Raw genomic sequence first — 17,993 nt, 5'->3', positions numbered from 1 at the left:
TTTCAGAACGCGCTCCTCGCGCCACAAAGCCGGCTCTAGACGCGTGACCAATGAGCAGCGAGCTAAAACATATCGCAAATGTCAAAAATAATATAACGGGGTTAATATATATCGCGCACATGCGATATGTTTGTCACGACGCGCAAAAAATAATTAAAAAGGGAATGCAACACGAGGACTTCCCAGGAGGTCACCCATCCTAGTACTACTCTCGCCCAAGCACGCTTAACTACGGAGTTCTGATGGGATCCGGTGCTTTAGTGCTGGTATGATCGCATCCTACATGTTACCCCCGCCTTCGTCCCTTATGCTTGCCACTCCCAGGTCCACTGCAAAGATGATTGTCATTCTTACTACCATTACAACCGTTGCCTAATAATGAATAATGCCCTATATATACAACTTACTCCCCCCCCCTCAAACACGGAGACGAGTTTACCACGGTTTCCACCCCACCCTCTATACCGCAGCAACACGTATTTTTTACCCCTTTCAGAACGCGCTCCTCGCGCCACAAAGCCGCCTCTAGACGCGTGCCAATGAACAGCGAGCTAAAACATATCGCAAATGTCAAAAATAATATAACGGGGTTAATATATATCGCGCACATGCGATATGTTTGTCACGAGGCGCAAAAAATAATTAAAAAGGGAATGCAACACGAGGACTTCCCAGGAGGTCACCCATCCTTGTACTACTCTCGCCCAAGCACGCTTAACTTTGGAGTTCTGATGGGATCCGGTGCTTTAGTGCTGGTATGATCGCTTCCGACATGTTACCCCCGCCTTCGTTCCTTATGCCTGCCACTCCCAGGTCCACTGCAAAGATGATTGTCATTCTTACTACCATTACAACCGTTGCCTAATAATGGATAATGCCCTATATATACTACTTACTCCCCCCCTCAAACACGGAGACGAGTTTACCACGGTTTCCACCCGTCCCTCTATACCGCAGCAACACGTATTTTTTTACCCCTTTCAGAACGCGCTCCTCGCGCCACAAAGCCGCCTCTAGACGCGTGACCAATGAGCAGTGAGCTAAAACATATCGCAAATGTCAAAAATAATATAACGGGGTTAATATATATCGCGCACATGCGATATGTTTGTCACGAGGCGCAAAAAATAATTAAAAAGGGAATGCAACAGGAGGATTTTCCAGGAGGTCACCCATCCTAGTACTACTCTCGCCCAAGCACGCTCAACTTCGGAGTTCTGATGGGATCCGTTGCTTTAGTGCTGGTATGATCGCATCCGACATGTTACCCCCGCCTTCGTCCCTTATGCTTGCCACTCCCAGGTCCACTGCGAAGATGATTGTCATTCTTACTACCATTACAACCGTTGCCTAATAATGGATAATGCCCTATATATACTACTTACTCCCCCCCTCAAACACGGAGACGAGTTTACCACGGTTTCCACCCCTCCCTCTATACCGCAGCAACACGTATTTTTTTACCCCTTTTCAGAACGCGCTCCTCGCGCCACAAAGCCGGCTCTAGACGCGTGACCAATGAGCAGCGAGCTAAAACATATCGCAAATGTCAAAAATAATATAACGGGGTTAATATATATCGCGCACATGCGATATGTTTGTCACGACGCGCAAAAAATAATTAAAAAGGGAATGCAACACGAGGACTTCCCAGGAGGTCACCCATCCTAGTACTACTCTCGCCCAAGCACGCTTAACTACGGAGTTCTGATGGGATCCGGTGCTTTAGTGCTGGTATGATCGCATCCTACATGTTACCCCCGCCTTCGTCCCTTATGCTTGCCACTCCCAGGTCCACTGCAAAGATGATTGTCATTCTTACTACCATTACAACCGTTGCCTAATAATGAATAATGCCCTATATATACAACTTACTCCCCCCCCCTCAAACACGGAGACGAGTTTACCACGGTTTCCACCCCACCCTCTATACCGCAGCAACACGTATTTTTTACCCCTTTCAGAACGCGCTCCTCGCGCCACAAAGCCGCCTCTAGACGCGTGCCAATGAACAGCGAGCTAAAACATATCGCAAATGTCAAAAATAATATAACGGGGTTAATATATATCGCGCACATGCGATATGTTTGTCACGAGGCGCAAAAAATAATTAAAAAGGGAATGCAACACGAGGACTTCCCAGGAGGTCACCCATCCTTGTACTACTCTCGCCCAAGCACGCTTAACTTCGGAGTTCTGATGGGATCCGGTGCTTTAGTGCTGGTATGATCGCTTCCGACATTTTACCCCCGCCTTCGTCCCTTATGCTTGCCACTCCCAGGTCCACTTCAAAGATGATTGTCATTCTTACTACCATTACAACCGTTGCCTAATAATGGATAATGCCCTATATATACTACTTACTCCCCCCCTCAAACACGGAGACGAGTTTACCACGGTTTCCACCCCTCCCTCTATACCGCAGAAACACGTATTTTTTACCCCTTTCAGAACGCGCTCCTCGCGCCACAAAGCCGCCTCTAGACGCGTGACCAATGAGCAGCGAGCTAAAACATATCGCAAGTGTCAAAAATAATATAACGGGGTTAATATATATCGCGCACATGCGATATGTTTGTCACGAGGCGCAAAAAAGAATTAAAAAGGGAATGCAACAGGAGGATTTTCCAGGAGGTCACCCATCCTAGTACTACTCTCACCCAAGCACGCTTAACTTCGGAGTTCTGATGGGATCCGGTGCTTTAGTGCTGGTATGATCGCATCCGACATGTTACCCCCGCCTTCGTCCCTTATGCTTGCCACTCCCAGGTCCACTGCAAAGATGATTGTCATTCTTACTACCATTACAACCGTTGCCTAATAATGGATAATGCCCTATATATACTACTTACTCCCCCCCTCAAACACGGAGACGAGTTTACCACGGTTTCCACCCCTCCCTCTATACCGCAGCAACACGTATTTTTTACCCCTTTCAGAACGCGCTCCTCGCGCCACAAAGCCGCCTCTAGACGCGTGACCAATGAGCAGCGAGCTAAAACATATCGCAAATGTCAAAAATAATATAACGGGGTTGATATATATCGCGCACATGTGATATGTTTGTCATGAGGCGCAAAAAATAATTAAAAAGGGAATGCAACACGAGGACTTCCCAGGAGGTCACCCATCCTAGTACTACTCTCGCCCAAGCACGCTTAACTTTGGAGTTCTGATGGGATCCCGTGCTTTAGTGCTGGTATGATCGCATCCAACATGTTACCCCCGCCTTCGTCCCTTATGCCTGCCACTCCCAGGTCCACTGCAAAGATGATTGTCATTCTTACTACCATTACAACCGTTGCCTAATAATGGATAATGCCCTATATATACTACTTACTCCCCCCCTCAAACACGGAGACGAGTTTACCACGGTTTCCACCCCTCCCTCTATACCGCAGCAACACGTATTTTTTTACCCCTTTCAGAACGCGCTCCTCGCGCCACAAAGCCGCCTCTAGACGCGTGACCAATGAGCAGTGAGCTAAAACATATCGCAAATGTCAAAAATAATATAACGGGGTTAATATATATCGCGCACATGCGATATGTTTGTCACGAGGCGCAAAAAATAATTAAAAAGGGAATGCAACAGGAGGATTTTCCAGGAGGTCACCCATCCTAGTACTACTCTCGCCCAAGCACGCTTAACTTCGGAGTTCTGATGGGATCCGTTGCTTTAGTGCTGGTATGATCGCATCCGACATGTTACCCCCGCCTTCGTCCCTTATGCTTGCCACTCCCAGGTCCACTGCAAAGATGATTGTCATTCTTACTACCATTACAACCGTTGCCTAATAATGGATAATGCCCTATATATAGTACTTACACCCCCCCCTCAAACACGGAGACGAGTGTACCACGGTTTCCACCCATCCCTCTATACCGCAGCAACACGTATTTTTTTACCCCTTTCAGAACGCGCTCCTCGCGCCACAAAGCCGGCTCTAGACGCGTGACCAATGAGCAGCGAGCTAAAACATATCGCAAATGTCAAAAATAATATAACGGGGTTAATATATATCGCGCACATGCGATATGTTTGTCACGACGCGCAAAAAATAATTAAAAAGGGAATGCAACACGAGGACTTCCCAGGAGGTCACCCATCCTAGTACTACTCTCGCCCAAGCACGCTTAACTACGGAGTTCTGATGGGATCCGGTGCTTTAGTGCTGGTATGATCGCATCCTACATGTTACCCCCGCCTTCGTCCCTTATGCTTGCCACTCCCAGGTCCACTGCAAAGATGATTGTCATTCTTACTACCATTACAACCGTTGCCTAATAATGAATAATGCCCTATATATACAACTTACTCCCCCCCCCTCAAACACGGAGACGAGTTTACCACGGTTTCCACCCCACCCTCTATACCGCAGCAACACGTATTTTTTACCCCTTTCAGAACGCGCTCCTCGCGCCACAAAGCCGCCTCTAGACGCGTGCCAATGAACAGCGAGCTAAAACATATCGCAAATGTCAAAAATAATATAACGGGGTTAATATATATCGCGCACATGCGATATGTTTGTCACGAGGCGCAAAAAATAATTAAAAAGGGAATGCAACACGAGGACTTCCCAGGAGGTCACCCATCCTTGTACTACTCTCGCCCAAGCACGCTTAACTTCGGAGTTCTGATGGGATCCGGTGCTTTAGTGCTGGTATGATCGCTTCCGACATTTTACCCCCGCCTTCGTCCCTTATGCTTGCCACTCCCAGGTCCACTTCAAAGATGATTGTCATTCTTACTACCATTACAACCGTTGCCTAATAATGGATAATGCCCTATATATACTACTTACTCCCCCCCCTCAAACACGGAGACGAGTTTACCACGGTTTCCACCCCTCCCTCTATACCGCAGCAACACGTATTTTTTTACCCCTTTCAGAACGAGCTCCTCGCGCCACAAAGCCGCCTCTAGACGCGTGACCAATGAGCAACGAGCTAAAACATATCGCAAATGTCAAAAAAAATATAACGGGGTTAATATATATCGCGCACATGTGATATGTTTGTCATGAGGCGCAAAAAATAATTATAAAGGGAATGCAACAGAGGACTTCCCAGGAGGTAACCCATCCTAGTACTACTCTCGCCCAAGCACGCTTAACTTTGGAGTTCTGATGGGATCCCGTGCTTTAGTGCTGGTATGATCGCATCCAACATGTTACCCCCGCCTTCGTTCCTTATGCCTGCCACTCCCAGGTCCACTGCAAAGATGATTGTCATTCTTACTACCATTACAACCGTTGCCTAATAATGGATAATGCCCTATATATACTATTTACTCCCCCCCTCAAACACGGAGACGAGTTTACCACGGTTTCCACCCGTCCCTCTATACCGCAGCAACACGTATTTTTTTACCCCTTTCAGAACGCGCTCCTCGCGCCACAAAGCCGCCTCTAGACGCGTGACCAATGAGCAGTGAGCTAAAACATATCGCAAATGTCAAAAATAATATAACGGGGTTAATATATATCGCGCACATGCGATATGTTTGTCACGAGGCGCAAAAAATAATTAAAAAGGGAATGCAACAGGAGGATTTTCCAGGAGGTCACCCATCCTAGTACTACTCTCGCCCAAGCACGCTCAACTTCGGAGTTCTGATGGGATCCGTTGCTTTAGTGCTGGTATGATCGCATCCGACATGTTACCCCCGCCTTCGTCCCTTATGCTTGCCACTCCCAGGTCCACTGCGAAGATGATTGTCATTCTTACTACCATTACAACCGTTGCCTAATAATGGATAATGCCCTATATATACTACTTACTCCCCCCCTCAAACACGGAGACGAGTTTACCACGGTTTCCACCCCTCCCTCTATACCGCAGCAACACGTATTTTTTTACCCCTTTTCAGAACGCGCTCCTCGCGCCACAAAGCCGGCTCTAGACGCGTGACCAATGAGCAGCGAGCTAAAACATATCGCAAATGTCAAAAATAATATAACGGGGTTAATATATATCGCGCACATGCGATATGTTTGTCACGACGCGCAAAAAATAATTAAAAAGGGAATGCAACACGAGGACTTCCCAGGAGGTCACCCATCCTAGTACTACTCTCGCCCAAGCACGCTTAACTACGGAGTTCTGATGGGATCCGGTGCTTTAGTGCTGGTATGATCGCATCCTACATGTTACCCCCGCCTTCGTCCCTTATGCTTGCCACTCCCAGGTCCACTGCAAAGATGATTGTCATTCTTACTACCATTACAACCGTTGCCTAATAATGAATAATGCCCTATATATACAACTTACTCCCCCCCCCTCAAACACGGAGACGAGTTTACCACGGTTTCCACCCCACCCTCTATACCGCAGCAACACGTATTTTTTACCCCTTTCAGAACGCGCTCCTCGCGCCACAAAGCCGCCTCTAGACGCGTGCCAATGAACAGCGAGCTAAAACATATCGCAAATGTCAAAAATAATATAACGGGGTTAATATATATCGCGCACATGCGATATGTTTGTCACGAGGCGCAAAAAATAATTAAAAAGGGAATGCAACACGAGGACTTCCCAGGAGGTCACCCATCCTTGTACTACTCTCGCCCAAGCACGCTTAACTTCGGAGTTCTGATGGGATCCGGTGCTTTAGTGCTGGTATGATCGCTTCCGACATTTTACCCCCGCCTTCGTCCCTTATGCTTGCCACTCCCAGGTCCACTTCAAAGATGATTGTCATTCTTACTACCATTACAACCGTTGCCTAATAATGGATAATGCCCTATATATACTACTTACTCCCCCCCTCAAACACGGAGACGAGTTTACCACGGTTTCCACCCCTCCCTCTATACCGCAGAAACACGTATTTTTTACCCCTTTCAGAACGCGCTCCTCGCGCCACAAAGCCGCCTCTAGACGCGTGACCAATGAGCAGCGAGCTAAAACATATCGCAAGTGTCAAAAATAATATAACGGGGTTAATATATATCGCGCACATGCGATATGTTTGTCACGAGGCGCAAAAAAGAATTAAAAAGGGAATGCAACAGGAGGATTTTCCAGGAGGTCACCCATCCTAGTACTACTCTCACCCAAGCACGCTTAACTTCGGAGTTCTGATGGGATCCGGTGCTTTAGTGCTGGTATGATCGCATCCGACATGTTACCCCCGCCTTCGTCCCTTATGCTTGCCACTCCCAGGTCCACTGCAAAGATGATTGTCATTCTTACTACCATTACAACCGTTGCCTAATAATGGATAATGCCCTATATATACTACTTACTCCCCCCCCTCAAACACGGAGACGAGTTTACCACGGTTTCCACCCCTCCCTCTATACCGCAGCAACACGTATTTTTTTACCCCTTTCAGAACGAGCTCCTCGCGCCACAAAGCCGCCTCTAGACGCGTGACCAATGAGCAACGAGCTAAAACATATCGCAAATGTCAAAAAAAATATAACGGGGTTAATATATATCGCGCACATGTGATATGTTTGTCATGAGGCGCAAAAAATAATTATAAAGGGAATGCAACAGAGGACTTCCCAGGAGGTAACCCATCCTAGTACTACTCTCGCCCAAGCACGCTTAACTTTGGAGTTCTGATGGGATCCCGTGCTTTAGTGCTGGTATGATCGCATCCAACATGTTACCCCCGCCTTCGTTCCTTATGCCTGCCACTCCCAGGTCCACTTCAAAGATGATTGTCATTCTTACTACCATTACAACCGTTGCCTAATAATGGATAATGCCCTATATATACTACTTACTCCCCCCCTCAAACACGGAGACGAGTTTACCACGGTTTCCACCCGTCCCTCTATACCGCAGCAACACGTATTTTTTTACCCCTTTCAGAACGCGCTCCTCGCGCCACAAAGCCGCCTCTAGACGCGTGACCAATGAGCAGTGAGCTAAAACATATCGCAAATGTCAAAAATAATATAACGGGGTTAATATATATCGCGCACATGCGATATGTTTGTCACGAGGCGCAAAAAATAATTAAAAAGGGAATGCAACAGGAGGATTTTCCAGGAGGTCACCCATCCTAGTACTACTCTCGCCCAAGCACGCTCAACTTCGGAGTTCTGATGGGATCCGTTGCTTTAGTGCTGGTATGATCGCATCCGACATGTTACCCCCGCCTTCGTCCCTTATGCTTGCCACTCCCAGGTCCACTGCGAAGATGATTGTCATTCTTACTACCATTACAACCGTTGCCTAATAATGGATAATGCCCTATATATACTACTTACTCCCCCCCTCAAACACGGAGACGAGTTTACCACGGTTTCCACCCCTCCCTCTATACCGCAGCAACACGTATTTTTTTACCCCTTTTCAGAACGCGCTCCTCGCGCCACAAAGCCGGCTCTAGACGCGTGACCAATGAGCAGCGAGCTAAAACATATCGCAAATGTCAAAAATAATATAACGGGGTTAATATATATCGCGCACATGCGATATGTTTGTCACGACGCGCAAAAAATAATTAAAAAGGGAATGCAACACGAGGACTTCCCAGGAGGTCACCCATCCTAGTACTACTCTCGCCCAAGCACGCTTAACTACGGAGTTCTGATGGGATCCGGTGCTTTAGTGCTGGTATGATCGCATCCTACATGTTACCCCCGCCTTCGTCCCTTATGCTTGCCACTCCCAGGTCCACTGCAAAGATGATTGTCATTCTTACTACCATTACAACCGTTGCCTAATAATGAATAATGCCCTATATATACAACTTACTCCCCCCCCCTCAAACACGGAGACGAGTTTACCACGGTTTCCACCCCACCCTCTATACCGCAGCAACACGTATTTTTTACCCCTTTCAGAACGCGCTCCTCGCGCCACAAAGCCGCCTCTAGACGCGTGCCAATGAACAGCGAGCTAAAACATATCGCAAATGTCAAAAATAATATAACGGGGTTAATATATATCGCGCACATGCGATATGTTTGTCACGAGGCGCAAAAAATAATTAAAAAGGGAATGCAACACGAGGACTTCCCAGGAGGTCACCCATCCTTGTACTACTCTCGCCCAAGCACGCTTAACTTCGGAGTTCTGATGGGATCCGGTGCTTTAGTGCTGGTATGATCGCTTCCGACATTTTACCCCCGCCTTCGTCCCTTATGCTTGCCACTCCCAGGTCCACTTCAAAGATGATTGTCATTCTTACTACCATTACAACCGTTGCCTAATAATGGATAATGCCCTATATATACTACTTACTCCCCCCCCTCAAACACGGAGACGAGTTTACCACGGTTTCCACCCCTCCCTCTATACCGCAGCAACACGTATTTTTTTACCCCTTTCAGAACGAGCTCCTCGCGCCACAAAGCCGCCTCTAGACGCGTGACCAATGAGCAACGAGCTAAAACATATCGCAAATGTCAAAAAAAATATAACGGGGTTAATATATATCGCGCACATGTGATATGTTTGTCATGAGGCGCAAAAAATAATTATAAAGGGAATGCAACAGAGGACTTCCCAGGAGGTAACCCATCCTAGTACTACTCTCGCCCAAGCACGCTTAACTTTGGAGTTCTGATGGTATCCCGTGCTTTAGTGCTGGTATGATCGCATCCAACATGTTACCCCCGCCTTCGTTCCTTATGCCTGCCACTCCCAGGTCCACTACAAAGATGATTGTCATTCTTACTACCATTACAACCGTTGCCTAATAATGGATAATGCCCTATATATACTACTTACTCCCCCCCTCAAACACGGAGACGAGTTTACCACGGTTTCCACCCGTCCCTCTATACCGCAGCAACACGTATTTTTTTACCCCTTTCAGAACGCGCTCCTCGCGCCACAAAGCCGCCTCTAGACGCGTGACCAATGAGCAGTGAGCTAAAACATATCGCAAATGTCAAAAATAATATAACGGGGTTAATATATATCGCGCACATGCGATATGTTTGTCACGAGGCGCAAAAAATAATTAAAAAGGGAATGCAACAGGAGGATTTTCCAGGAGGTCACCCATCCTAGTACTACTCTCGCCCAAGCACGCTCAACTTCGGAGTTCTGATGGGATCCGTTGCTTTAGTGCTGGTATGATCGCATCCGACATGTTACCCCCGCCTTCGTCCCTTATGCTTGCCACTCCCAGGTCCACTGCGAAGATGATTGTCATTCTTACTACCATTACAACCGTTGCCTAATAATGGATAATGCCCTATATATACTACTTACTCCCCCCCTCAAACACGGAGACGAGTTTACCACGGTTTCCACCCCTCCCTCTATACCGCAGCAACACGTATTTTTTTACCCCTTTTCAGAACGCGCTCCTCGCGCCACAAAGCCGGCTCTAGACGCGTGACCAATGAGCAGCGAGCTAAAACATATCGCAAATGTCAAAAATAATATAACGGGGTTAATATATATCGCGCACATGCGATATGTTTGTCACGACGCGCAAAAAATAATTAAAAAGGGAATGCAACACGAGGACTTCCCAGGAGGTCACCCATCCTAGTACTACTCTCGCCCAAGCACGCTTAACTACGGAGTTCTGATGGGATCCGGTGCTTTAGTGCTGGTATGATCGCATCCTACATGTTACCCCCGCCTTCGTCCCTTATGCTTGCCACTCCCAGGTCCACTGCAAAGATGATTGTCATTCTTACTACCATTACAACCGTTGCCTAATAATGAATAATGCCCTATATATACAACTTACTCCCCCCCCCTCAAACACGGAGACGAGTTTACCACGGTTTCCACCCCACCCTCTATACCGCAGCAACACGTATTTTTTACCCCTTTCAGAACGCGCTCCTCGCGCCACAAAGCCGCCTCTAGACGCGTGCCAATGAACAGCGAGCTAAAACATATCGCAAATGTCAAAAATAATATAACGGGGTTAATATATATCGCGCACATGCGATATGTTTGTCACGAGGCGCAAAAAATAATTAAAAAGGGAATGCAACACGAGGACTTCCCAGGAGGTCACCCATCCTTGTACTACTCTCGCCCAAGCACGCTTAACTTCGGAGTTCTGATGGGATCCGGTGCTTTAGTGCTGGTATGATCGCTTCCGACATTTTACCCCCGCCTTCGTCCCTTATGCTTGCCACTCCCAGGTCCACTTCAAAGATGATTGTCATTCTTACTACCATTACAACCGTTGCCTAATAATGGATAATGCCCTATATATACTACTTACTCCCCCCCCTCAAACACGGAGACGAGTTTACCACGGTTTCCACCCCTCCCTCTATACCGCAGCAACACGTATTTTTTTACCCCTTTCAGAACGAGCTCCTCGCGCCACAAAGCCGCCTCTAGACGCGTGACCAATGAGCAACGAGCTAAAACATATCGCAAATGTCAAAAAAAATATAACGGGGTTAATATATATCGCGCACATGTGATATGTTTGTCATGAGGCGCAAAAAATAATTATAAAGGGAATGCAACAGAGGACTTCCCAGGAGGTAACCCATCCTAGTACTACTCTCGCCCAAGCACGCTTAACTTTGGAGTTCTGATGGGATCCCGTGCTTTAGTGCTGGTATGATCGCATCCAACATGTTACCCCCGCCTTCGTTCCTTATGCCTGCCACTCCCAGGTCCACTTCAAAGATGATTGTCATTCTTACTACCATTACAACCGTTGCCTAATAATGGATAATGCCCTATATATACTACTTACTCCCCCCCTCAAACACGGAGACGAGTTTACCACGGTTTCCACCCGTCCCTCTATACCGCAGCAACACGTATTTTTTTACCCCTTTCAGAACGCGCTCCTCGCGCCACAAAGCCGCCTCTAGACGCGTGACCAATGAGCAGTGAGCTAAAACATATCGCAAATGTCAAAAATAATATAACGGGGTTAATATATATCGCGCACATGCGATATGTTTGTCACGAGGCGCAAAAAATAATTAAAAAGGGAATGCAACAGGAGGATTTTCCAGGAGGTCACCCATCCTAGTACTACTCTCGCCCAAGCACGCTCAACTTCGGAGTTCTGATGGGATCCGTTGCTTTAGTGCTGGTATGATCGCATCCGACATGTTACCCCCGCCTTCGTCCCTTATGCTTGCCACTCCCAGGTCCACTGCGAAGATGATTGTCATTCTTACTACCATTACAACCGTTGCCTAATAATGGATAATGCCCTATATATACTACTTACTCCCCCCCTCAAACACGGAGACGAGTTTACCACGGTTTCCACCCCTCCCTCTATACCGCAGCAACACGTATTTTTTTACCCCTTTTCAGAACGCGCTCCTCGCGCCACAAAGCCGGCTCTAGACGCGTGACCAATGAGCAGCGAGCTAAAACATATCGCAAATGTCAAAAATAATATAACGGGGTTAATATATATCGCGCACATGCGATATGTTTGTCACGACGCGCAAAAAATAATTAAAAAGGGAATGCAACACGAGGACTTCCCAGGAGGTCACCCATCCTAGTACTACTCTCGCCCAAGCACGCTTAACTACGGAGTTCTGATGGGATCCGGTGCTTTAGTGCTGGTATGATCGCATCCTACATGTTACCCCCGCCTTCGTCCCTTATGCTTGCCACTCCCAGGTCCACTGCAAAGATGATTGTCATTCTTACTACCATTACAACCGTTGCCTAATAATGAATAATGCCCTATATATACAACTTACTCCCCCCCCCTCAAACACGGAGACGAGTTTACCACGGTTTCCACCCCACCCTCTATACCGCAGCAACACGTATTTTTTACCCCTTTCAGAACGCGCTCCTCGCGCCACAAAGCCGCCTCTAGACGCGTGCCAATGAACAGCGAGCTAAAACATATCGCAAATGTCAAAAATAATATAACGGGGTTAATATATATCGCGCACATGCGATATGTTTGTCACGAGGCGCAAAAAATAATTAAAAAGGGAATGCAACACGAGGACTTCCCAGGAGGTCACCCATCCTTGTACTACTCTCGCCCAAGCACGCTTAACTTCGGAGTTCTGATGGGATCCGGTGCTTTAGTGCTGGTATGATCGCTTCCGACATTTTACCCCCGCCTTCGTCCCTTATGCTTGCCACTCCCAGGTCCACTTCAAAGATGATTGTCATTCTTACTACCATTACAACCGTTGCCTAATAATGGATAATGCCCTATATATACTACTTACTCCCCCCCTCAAACACGGAGACGAGTTTACCACGGTTTCCACCCCTCCCTCTATACCGCAGAAACACGTATTTTTTACCCCTTTCAGAACGCGCTCCTCGCGCCACAAAGCCGCCTCTAGACGCGTGACCAATGAGCAGCGAGCTAAAACATATCGCAAGTGTCAAAAATAATATAACGGGGTTAATATATATCGCGCACATGCGATATGTTTGTCACGAGGCGCAAAAAAGAATTAAAAAGGGAATGCAACAGGAGGATTTTCCAGGAGGTCACCCATCCTAGTACTACTCTCACCCAAGCACGCTTAACTTCGGAGTTCTGATGGGATCCGGTGCTTTAGTGCTGGTATGATCGCATCCGACATGTTACCCCCGCCTTCGTCCCTTATGCTTGCCACTCCCAGGTCCACTGCAAAGATGATTGTCATTCTTACTACCATTAAAACCGTTGCCTAATAATGGATAATGCCCTATATATACTACTTACTCCCCCCCTCAAACACGGAGACGAGTTTACCACGGTTTCCACCCCTCCCTCTATACCCAGCAACACGTATTTTTTTACCCCTTTCAGAACGCGCTCCTCGCGCCACAATGCCGCCCCTAGACGCGTGACCAATGAGCAGCGAGCTAAAACATATCGCAAATGTCAAAAATAATATAACGGGGTTAATATATATCGCGCACATGCGATATGTTTGTCACGAGGCGCAAAAAATAATTAAAAAGGGAATGCAACACGAGGATTTTCTAGGAGGTCACCCATCCTAGTACTACTCTCGCCCAAGCACGCTTAACTTCGGAGTTCTGATGGGATCCGGTGCTTTAGTGCTGGTATGATCACATCCGACATGTTACCCCCGCCTTCGTCCCTTATGCTTGCCACTCCCAGGTCCACTGCAAAGATGATTGTCATTCTTACTACCATTACAACCGTTGCCTAATAATGGATAATGCCCTATATATACTACTTACTCCCCCCCTCAAACACGGAGACGAGTTTACCATGGTTTCCACCCCTCCCTCTATACCGCAGCAACACGTATTTTTTTACCCCTTTCAGAACGCGCTCCTCGCGCCACAAAGCCGCCTCTAGACGCGTGACCAATGAGCAGCGAGCTAAAACATATCGCAAGTGTCAAAAATAATATAACGGGGTTAATATATATCGCGCACATGCGATATGTTTGTCACGAGGCGCAAAAAATAATTAAAAAGGGAATGCAACAGGAGGATTTTCCAGGTGGTCACCCATCCTAGTACTACTCTCACCCAAGCACGCTTAACTTCGGAGTTCTGATGGGATCCGGTGCTTTAGTGCTGGTATGATCGCATCCGACATGTTACCCCCGCCTTCGTCCCTTATGCTTGCCACTCCCAGGTCCACTGCAAAGATGATTGTCATTCTTACTACCATTACAACCGTTGCCTAATAATGGATAATGCCCTATATATACTACTTACTCCCCCCCTCAAACACGGAGACGAGTTTACCACGGTTTCCACCCCTCCCTCTATACCGCAGCAACACGTATTTTTTTTACCCCTTTCAGAACGCGCTCCTCGCGCCACAATGCCGCCTCTAGACGCGTGACCAATGAGCAGCGAGCTAAAAAATATCGCAAATGTCAAAAATAATATAACGGGGTTAATATATATCGCGCACATGCGATATGTTTGTCACGAGGCGCAAAAAATAATTAAAAAGGGAATGCAGCACGAGGATTTTCCAGGAGGTCACCCATCCTAGTACTACTCTCGCCCAAGCACGCTTAACTTCGGAGTTCTGATGGGATCCGGTGCTTTAGTGCTGGTATGATCGCATCCGACATGTTACCCCCGCCTTCGTCCCTTATGCTTGCCACTCCAGGTCCACTTCAAAGATGATTGTCATTCTTACTACCATTACAACCGTTGCCTAATAATGGATAATGCCCTATATATACTACTTACTCCCCCCCTCAAACACGGAGACGAGTTTACCACGGTTTCCACCCCTCCCTCTATACCGCAGCAACACGTATTTTTTTACCCCTTTCAGAACGCGCTCCTCGCGCCACAAAGCCGCCTCTAGACGCGTGACCAATGAGCAGCGAGCTAAAACATATCGCAAATGTCAAAAATAATATAACGGGGTTAATATATATCGCACACATGCGATATGTTTGTCACGACGCGCAAAAAATAATTAAAAAGGGAATGCAACACGAGGACTTCCCAGGAGGTCACCCATCCTAGTACTACTCTCGCCCAAGCACGCTTAACTTCGGAGTTCTGATGGGATCTGGTGCTTTAGTGCTGGTATGATCGCATCCGACACGTTACCCCCGCCTTCGTCCCTTATGCTTGCCACTCCCAGGTCCACTGCAAAGATGATTGTCATTCTTACTACCATTACAACCGTTGCCTAATAATGGATAATGCCCTATATATACTACTTACTCCCCCCCCTCAAACACGGAGACGAGTTTACCACGGTTTCCATCCCTCCCTCTATACCGCAGCCACACGTATTTTTTTACCCCTTTCAGAACGCGCTCCTCGCGCCACAAAGCCGCCTCTAGACGCGTGACCAATGAGCAGCGAGCTAAAACATATCGCAAATGTCAAAAATAATATAACGGGGTTAATATATATCGCGCACATGCGATATGTTTGTCACGACCCGCAAAAAATAATTAAAAAGGGAATGCAACACGAGGACTTCCGAGGAGGTCACCCATCCTAGTACTACTCTCGCCCAAGCACGCTTAACTACGGAGTTCTGATGGGATCCGGTGCTTTAGTGCTGGTATGATCGCATCCTACATGTTACCCCCGCCTTCGTCCCTTATGCTTGCCACTCCCAGGTCCACTACAAAGATTATTGTCATTCTTACTACGATTACAACCGTTGCCTAATAATGGATAATGCCCTATATATACTACTTACTCCCCCCCCCTCAAACACGGGGACGAGTTTACCACGGTTTCCATCCCTCCCTCTATACCGCAGCCACACGTATTTTTTACCCCTTTCAGAACGCGCTCCTCGCGCCACAAAGCCGCCTCTAGACGCGTGACCAATGAGCAGCGAGCTAAAACATATCGCAAATGTCAAAAATAATATAACGGGGTTAATATATATCGCGCACATGCGATATGTTTGTCACGACCCGCAAAAAATAATTAAAAAGGGAATGCAACACGAGGACTTCCCAGGAGGTCACCCATCCTAGTACTACTCTCGCCCAAGCACGCTTAACTACGGAGTTCTGATGGGATCCGGTGCTTTAGTGCTGGTATGATCGCATCCAACATGTTACCCCCGCCTTCGTCCCTTATGCTTGCCACTCCCAGGTCCACTGCAAAGATGATTGTCATTCTTACTACTATTACAACCGTTGCCTAATAATGGATAATGCCCTATATATACTACTTACTCCCCCCTCAAACACGGAGACGAGTTTACCACGGTTTCCACCCCTCCCTCTATACCGCAGCAACACGTATTTTTTCCCCTTTCAGAACGCGCTCCTCGTGCCACAAAGCCGCCTCTAGACGCGTGACCTATGAGCAGCGAGCTAAAACATATCGCAAATGTCAAAAATAATATAACGGGGTTAATATATATCGCGCACATGTGATATGTTTGTCATGAGGCGCAAAAAATAATTAAAAAGGGAATGCAACACGAGGACTTCCCAGGAGGTCACCCATCCTAGTACTACCCTCGCCCAAGAAACGCTTAACTTCGGAGTTCTGATGGGATCCGGTGCTTTAGTGCTGGTATGATCGCATCCAACATGTTACCCCCGCCTTCGTCCCTTATGCTTGCCACTCCCAGGTCCACTGCAAAGATGATTGTCATTCTTACTACCATTACAACCGTTGCCTAATAATGGATAATGCCCTATATATACTACTTACCCCCCCCTCAAACACGGAGACGAGTTTACCACGGTTTGCACCCCTCCCTCTATACCGCAGCAACACGTATTTTTTTACCCCTTTCAGAACGCGCTCCTCGCGCCACAATGCCGCCTCTAGACGCGTGACCAATGAGCAGCGAGCTAAAACATATCGCAAATGTCAAAAAAAATATAACGGGGTTAATATATATCGCGCACATGCGATATGTTTGTCACGAGGCGCAAAAATTAATTAAAAAGGGAATGCAACACGAGGATTTTCCAGGAGGTCACCCATCCTAGTACTACTCTCGCCCAAGCACGCTTAACTTCGGAGTTCTGATGGGATCCGGTGCTTTAGTGCTGGTATGATCGCATCCGACATGTTACCCCCGCCTTCGTCCCTTATGCTTGCCACTCCCAGGTCCACTGCAAAGATGATTGTCATTCTTACTACCATTACCACCGTTGCCTAATAATGGATAATGCCCTATATATACTACTTACTCCCCCGCCTCAAACACGGAGACGAGTTTACCACGGTTTCCACCCCTCCCTCTATACCGCAGCAACACGTATTTTTTTACCCCTTTCAGAACGAGCTCCTCGCGCCACAAAGCCGCCTCTAGACGCGTGACCAATGAGCAACGAGCTAAAACATATCGCAAATGTCAAAAATAATATAACGGGGTTAATATATATCGCGCACATGTGATATGTTTGTCATGAGGCGCAAAAAATAATTATAAAGGGAATGCAACAGAGGACTTCCCAGGAGGTAACCCATCCTAGTACTATTCTCGCCCAAGCACGCTTAACTTCGGAGTTCTGATGGAATCCGGTGCTTTAGTGCTGGTATGATCGCATCCAACATGTTACCCCCGCCTTCGTCCCTTATGCTGCCACTCCCAGGTCCACTGCAAAGATGATTGTCATTCTTACTACCATTACAACCGTTGCCTAATAATGGATAATGCC

At 47.3% G+C, this 17,993-nt stretch overlaps 37 non-coding genes across 37 annotated transcripts; all 37 read right to left on the bottom strand.

Annotated features, from left to right (window-relative positions):
- Nucleotides 1-161: 161 nt before the first annotated feature.
- LOC123173591 (5S ribosomal RNA) lies at nt 162-280 on the bottom strand. Its single transcript, XR_006486359.1, has one exon. It is a non-coding gene; the product is annotated as a 5S ribosomal RNA (ribosomal RNA).
- Nucleotides 281-650: 370 nt separating this feature from the next.
- Nucleotides 651-769, bottom strand: LOC123173518 (5S ribosomal RNA). The gene has a single exon (XR_006486288.1). It is a non-coding gene; the product is annotated as a 5S ribosomal RNA (ribosomal RNA).
- A 370-nt stretch (nt 770-1,139) lies between these two features.
- Nucleotides 1,140-1,258, bottom strand: LOC123173613 (5S ribosomal RNA). Its single transcript, XR_006486381.1, has one exon. It is a non-coding gene; the product is annotated as a 5S ribosomal RNA (ribosomal RNA).
- A 371-nt stretch (nt 1,259-1,629) lies between these two features.
- On the bottom strand, nt 1,630-1,748 carry LOC123173580 (5S ribosomal RNA). Its single transcript, XR_006486346.1, has one exon. It is a non-coding gene; the product is annotated as a 5S ribosomal RNA (ribosomal RNA).
- Nucleotides 1,749-2,118: 370 nt separating this feature from the next.
- Nucleotides 2,119-2,237, bottom strand: LOC123173472 (5S ribosomal RNA). Its single transcript, XR_006486245.1, has one exon. It is a non-coding gene; the product is annotated as a 5S ribosomal RNA (ribosomal RNA).
- Nucleotides 2,238-2,606: 369 nt separating this feature from the next.
- On the bottom strand, nt 2,607-2,725 carry LOC123173535 (5S ribosomal RNA). The gene has a single exon (XR_006486304.1). It is a non-coding gene; the product is annotated as a 5S ribosomal RNA (ribosomal RNA).
- A 369-nt stretch (nt 2,726-3,094) lies between these two features.
- LOC123173454 (5S ribosomal RNA) lies at nt 3,095-3,213 on the bottom strand. Its single transcript, XR_006486228.1, has one exon. It is a non-coding gene; the product is annotated as a 5S ribosomal RNA (ribosomal RNA).
- A 370-nt stretch (nt 3,214-3,583) lies between these two features.
- LOC123173583 (5S ribosomal RNA) lies at nt 3,584-3,702 on the bottom strand. The gene has a single exon (XR_006486350.1). It is a non-coding gene; the product is annotated as a 5S ribosomal RNA (ribosomal RNA).
- A 371-nt stretch (nt 3,703-4,073) lies between these two features.
- On the bottom strand, nt 4,074-4,192 carry LOC123173568 (5S ribosomal RNA). The gene has a single exon (XR_006486335.1). It is a non-coding gene; the product is annotated as a 5S ribosomal RNA (ribosomal RNA).
- A 370-nt stretch (nt 4,193-4,562) lies between these two features.
- Nucleotides 4,563-4,681, bottom strand: LOC123173471 (5S ribosomal RNA). The gene has a single exon (XR_006486244.1). It is a non-coding gene; the product is annotated as a 5S ribosomal RNA (ribosomal RNA).
- Nucleotides 4,682-5,052: 371 nt separating this feature from the next.
- Nucleotides 5,053-5,170, bottom strand: LOC123173593 (5S ribosomal RNA). Its single transcript, XR_006486362.1, has one exon. It is a non-coding gene; the product is annotated as a 5S ribosomal RNA (ribosomal RNA).
- A 370-nt stretch (nt 5,171-5,540) lies between these two features.
- On the bottom strand, nt 5,541-5,659 carry LOC123173612 (5S ribosomal RNA). Its single transcript, XR_006486380.1, has one exon. It is a non-coding gene; the product is annotated as a 5S ribosomal RNA (ribosomal RNA).
- Nucleotides 5,660-6,030: 371 nt separating this feature from the next.
- LOC123173555 (5S ribosomal RNA) lies at nt 6,031-6,149 on the bottom strand. Its single transcript, XR_006486323.1, has one exon. It is a non-coding gene; the product is annotated as a 5S ribosomal RNA (ribosomal RNA).
- A 370-nt stretch (nt 6,150-6,519) lies between these two features.
- LOC123173470 (5S ribosomal RNA) lies at nt 6,520-6,638 on the bottom strand. Its single transcript, XR_006486243.1, has one exon. It is a non-coding gene; the product is annotated as a 5S ribosomal RNA (ribosomal RNA).
- A 369-nt stretch (nt 6,639-7,007) lies between these two features.
- On the bottom strand, nt 7,008-7,126 carry LOC123173534 (5S ribosomal RNA). The gene has a single exon (XR_006486303.1). It is a non-coding gene; the product is annotated as a 5S ribosomal RNA (ribosomal RNA).
- A 371-nt stretch (nt 7,127-7,497) lies between these two features.
- LOC123173592 (5S ribosomal RNA) lies at nt 7,498-7,615 on the bottom strand. The gene has a single exon (XR_006486360.1). It is a non-coding gene; the product is annotated as a 5S ribosomal RNA (ribosomal RNA).
- Nucleotides 7,616-7,985: 370 nt separating this feature from the next.
- LOC123173611 (5S ribosomal RNA) lies at nt 7,986-8,104 on the bottom strand. The gene has a single exon (XR_006486379.1). It is a non-coding gene; the product is annotated as a 5S ribosomal RNA (ribosomal RNA).
- Nucleotides 8,105-8,475: 371 nt separating this feature from the next.
- On the bottom strand, nt 8,476-8,594 carry LOC123173543 (5S ribosomal RNA). Its single transcript, XR_006486312.1, has one exon. It is a non-coding gene; the product is annotated as a 5S ribosomal RNA (ribosomal RNA).
- Nucleotides 8,595-8,964: 370 nt separating this feature from the next.
- On the bottom strand, nt 8,965-9,083 carry LOC123173469 (5S ribosomal RNA). Its single transcript, XR_006486242.1, has one exon. It is a non-coding gene; the product is annotated as a 5S ribosomal RNA (ribosomal RNA).
- A 371-nt stretch (nt 9,084-9,454) lies between these two features.
- On the bottom strand, nt 9,455-9,572 carry LOC123173619 (5S ribosomal RNA). Its single transcript, XR_006486387.1, has one exon. It is a non-coding gene; the product is annotated as a 5S ribosomal RNA (ribosomal RNA).
- Nucleotides 9,573-9,942: 370 nt separating this feature from the next.
- LOC123173610 (5S ribosomal RNA) lies at nt 9,943-10,061 on the bottom strand. Its single transcript, XR_006486378.1, has one exon. It is a non-coding gene; the product is annotated as a 5S ribosomal RNA (ribosomal RNA).
- Nucleotides 10,062-10,432: 371 nt separating this feature from the next.
- On the bottom strand, nt 10,433-10,551 carry LOC123173532 (5S ribosomal RNA). The gene has a single exon (XR_006486301.1). It is a non-coding gene; the product is annotated as a 5S ribosomal RNA (ribosomal RNA).
- A 370-nt stretch (nt 10,552-10,921) lies between these two features.
- Nucleotides 10,922-11,040, bottom strand: LOC123173468 (5S ribosomal RNA). Its single transcript, XR_006486241.1, has one exon. It is a non-coding gene; the product is annotated as a 5S ribosomal RNA (ribosomal RNA).
- Nucleotides 11,041-11,411: 371 nt separating this feature from the next.
- On the bottom strand, nt 11,412-11,529 carry LOC123173590 (5S ribosomal RNA). The gene has a single exon (XR_006486358.1). It is a non-coding gene; the product is annotated as a 5S ribosomal RNA (ribosomal RNA).
- A 370-nt stretch (nt 11,530-11,899) lies between these two features.
- Nucleotides 11,900-12,018, bottom strand: LOC123173608 (5S ribosomal RNA). Its single transcript, XR_006486377.1, has one exon. It is a non-coding gene; the product is annotated as a 5S ribosomal RNA (ribosomal RNA).
- Nucleotides 12,019-12,389: 371 nt separating this feature from the next.
- On the bottom strand, nt 12,390-12,508 carry LOC123173520 (5S ribosomal RNA). Its single transcript, XR_006486290.1, has one exon. It is a non-coding gene; the product is annotated as a 5S ribosomal RNA (ribosomal RNA).
- A 370-nt stretch (nt 12,509-12,878) lies between these two features.
- Nucleotides 12,879-12,997, bottom strand: LOC123173467 (5S ribosomal RNA). Its single transcript, XR_006486240.1, has one exon. It is a non-coding gene; the product is annotated as a 5S ribosomal RNA (ribosomal RNA).
- Nucleotides 12,998-13,366: 369 nt separating this feature from the next.
- Nucleotides 13,367-13,485, bottom strand: LOC123173533 (5S ribosomal RNA). The gene has a single exon (XR_006486302.1). It is a non-coding gene; the product is annotated as a 5S ribosomal RNA (ribosomal RNA).
- Nucleotides 13,486-13,854: 369 nt separating this feature from the next.
- LOC123173510 (5S ribosomal RNA) lies at nt 13,855-13,973 on the bottom strand. Its single transcript, XR_006486281.1, has one exon. It is a non-coding gene; the product is annotated as a 5S ribosomal RNA (ribosomal RNA).
- Nucleotides 13,974-14,343: 370 nt separating this feature from the next.
- Nucleotides 14,344-14,462, bottom strand: LOC123173544 (5S ribosomal RNA). Its single transcript, XR_006486313.1, has one exon. It is a non-coding gene; the product is annotated as a 5S ribosomal RNA (ribosomal RNA).
- A 371-nt stretch (nt 14,463-14,833) lies between these two features.
- Nucleotides 14,834-14,952, bottom strand: LOC123173494 (5S ribosomal RNA). The gene has a single exon (XR_006486266.1). It is a non-coding gene; the product is annotated as a 5S ribosomal RNA (ribosomal RNA).
- A 369-nt stretch (nt 14,953-15,321) lies between these two features.
- On the bottom strand, nt 15,322-15,440 carry LOC123173646 (5S ribosomal RNA). The gene has a single exon (XR_006486394.1). It is a non-coding gene; the product is annotated as a 5S ribosomal RNA (ribosomal RNA).
- Nucleotides 15,441-15,811: 371 nt separating this feature from the next.
- On the bottom strand, nt 15,812-15,930 carry LOC123173458 (5S ribosomal RNA). Its single transcript, XR_006486232.1, has one exon. It is a non-coding gene; the product is annotated as a 5S ribosomal RNA (ribosomal RNA).
- Nucleotides 15,931-16,301: 371 nt separating this feature from the next.
- LOC123173508 (5S ribosomal RNA) lies at nt 16,302-16,420 on the bottom strand. Its single transcript, XR_006486279.1, has one exon. It is a non-coding gene; the product is annotated as a 5S ribosomal RNA (ribosomal RNA).
- Nucleotides 16,421-16,787: 367 nt separating this feature from the next.
- On the bottom strand, nt 16,788-16,907 carry LOC123173536 (5S ribosomal RNA). The gene has a single exon (XR_006486305.1). It is a non-coding gene; the product is annotated as a 5S ribosomal RNA (ribosomal RNA).
- A 369-nt stretch (nt 16,908-17,276) lies between these two features.
- LOC123173447 (5S ribosomal RNA) lies at nt 17,277-17,395 on the bottom strand. The gene has a single exon (XR_006486222.1). It is a non-coding gene; the product is annotated as a 5S ribosomal RNA (ribosomal RNA).
- Nucleotides 17,396-17,766: 371 nt separating this feature from the next.
- LOC123173587 (5S ribosomal RNA) lies at nt 17,767-17,884 on the bottom strand. The gene has a single exon (XR_006486354.1). It is a non-coding gene; the product is annotated as a 5S ribosomal RNA (ribosomal RNA).
- Between the last annotated feature and the right edge of the window lie 109 nt (nt 17,885-17,993).

The sequence above is a fragment of the Triticum aestivum genome, unplaced genomic scaffold (assembly GCF_018294505.1).
Source record: "Triticum aestivum cultivar Chinese Spring unplaced genomic scaffold, IWGSC CS RefSeq v2.1 scaffold140664, whole genome shotgun sequence".
Taxonomy (NCBI): Eukaryota; Viridiplantae; Streptophyta; class Magnoliopsida; order Poales; family Poaceae; genus Triticum; species Triticum aestivum.
This window is presented reverse-complemented; position numbering and strand designations above follow the sequence as displayed.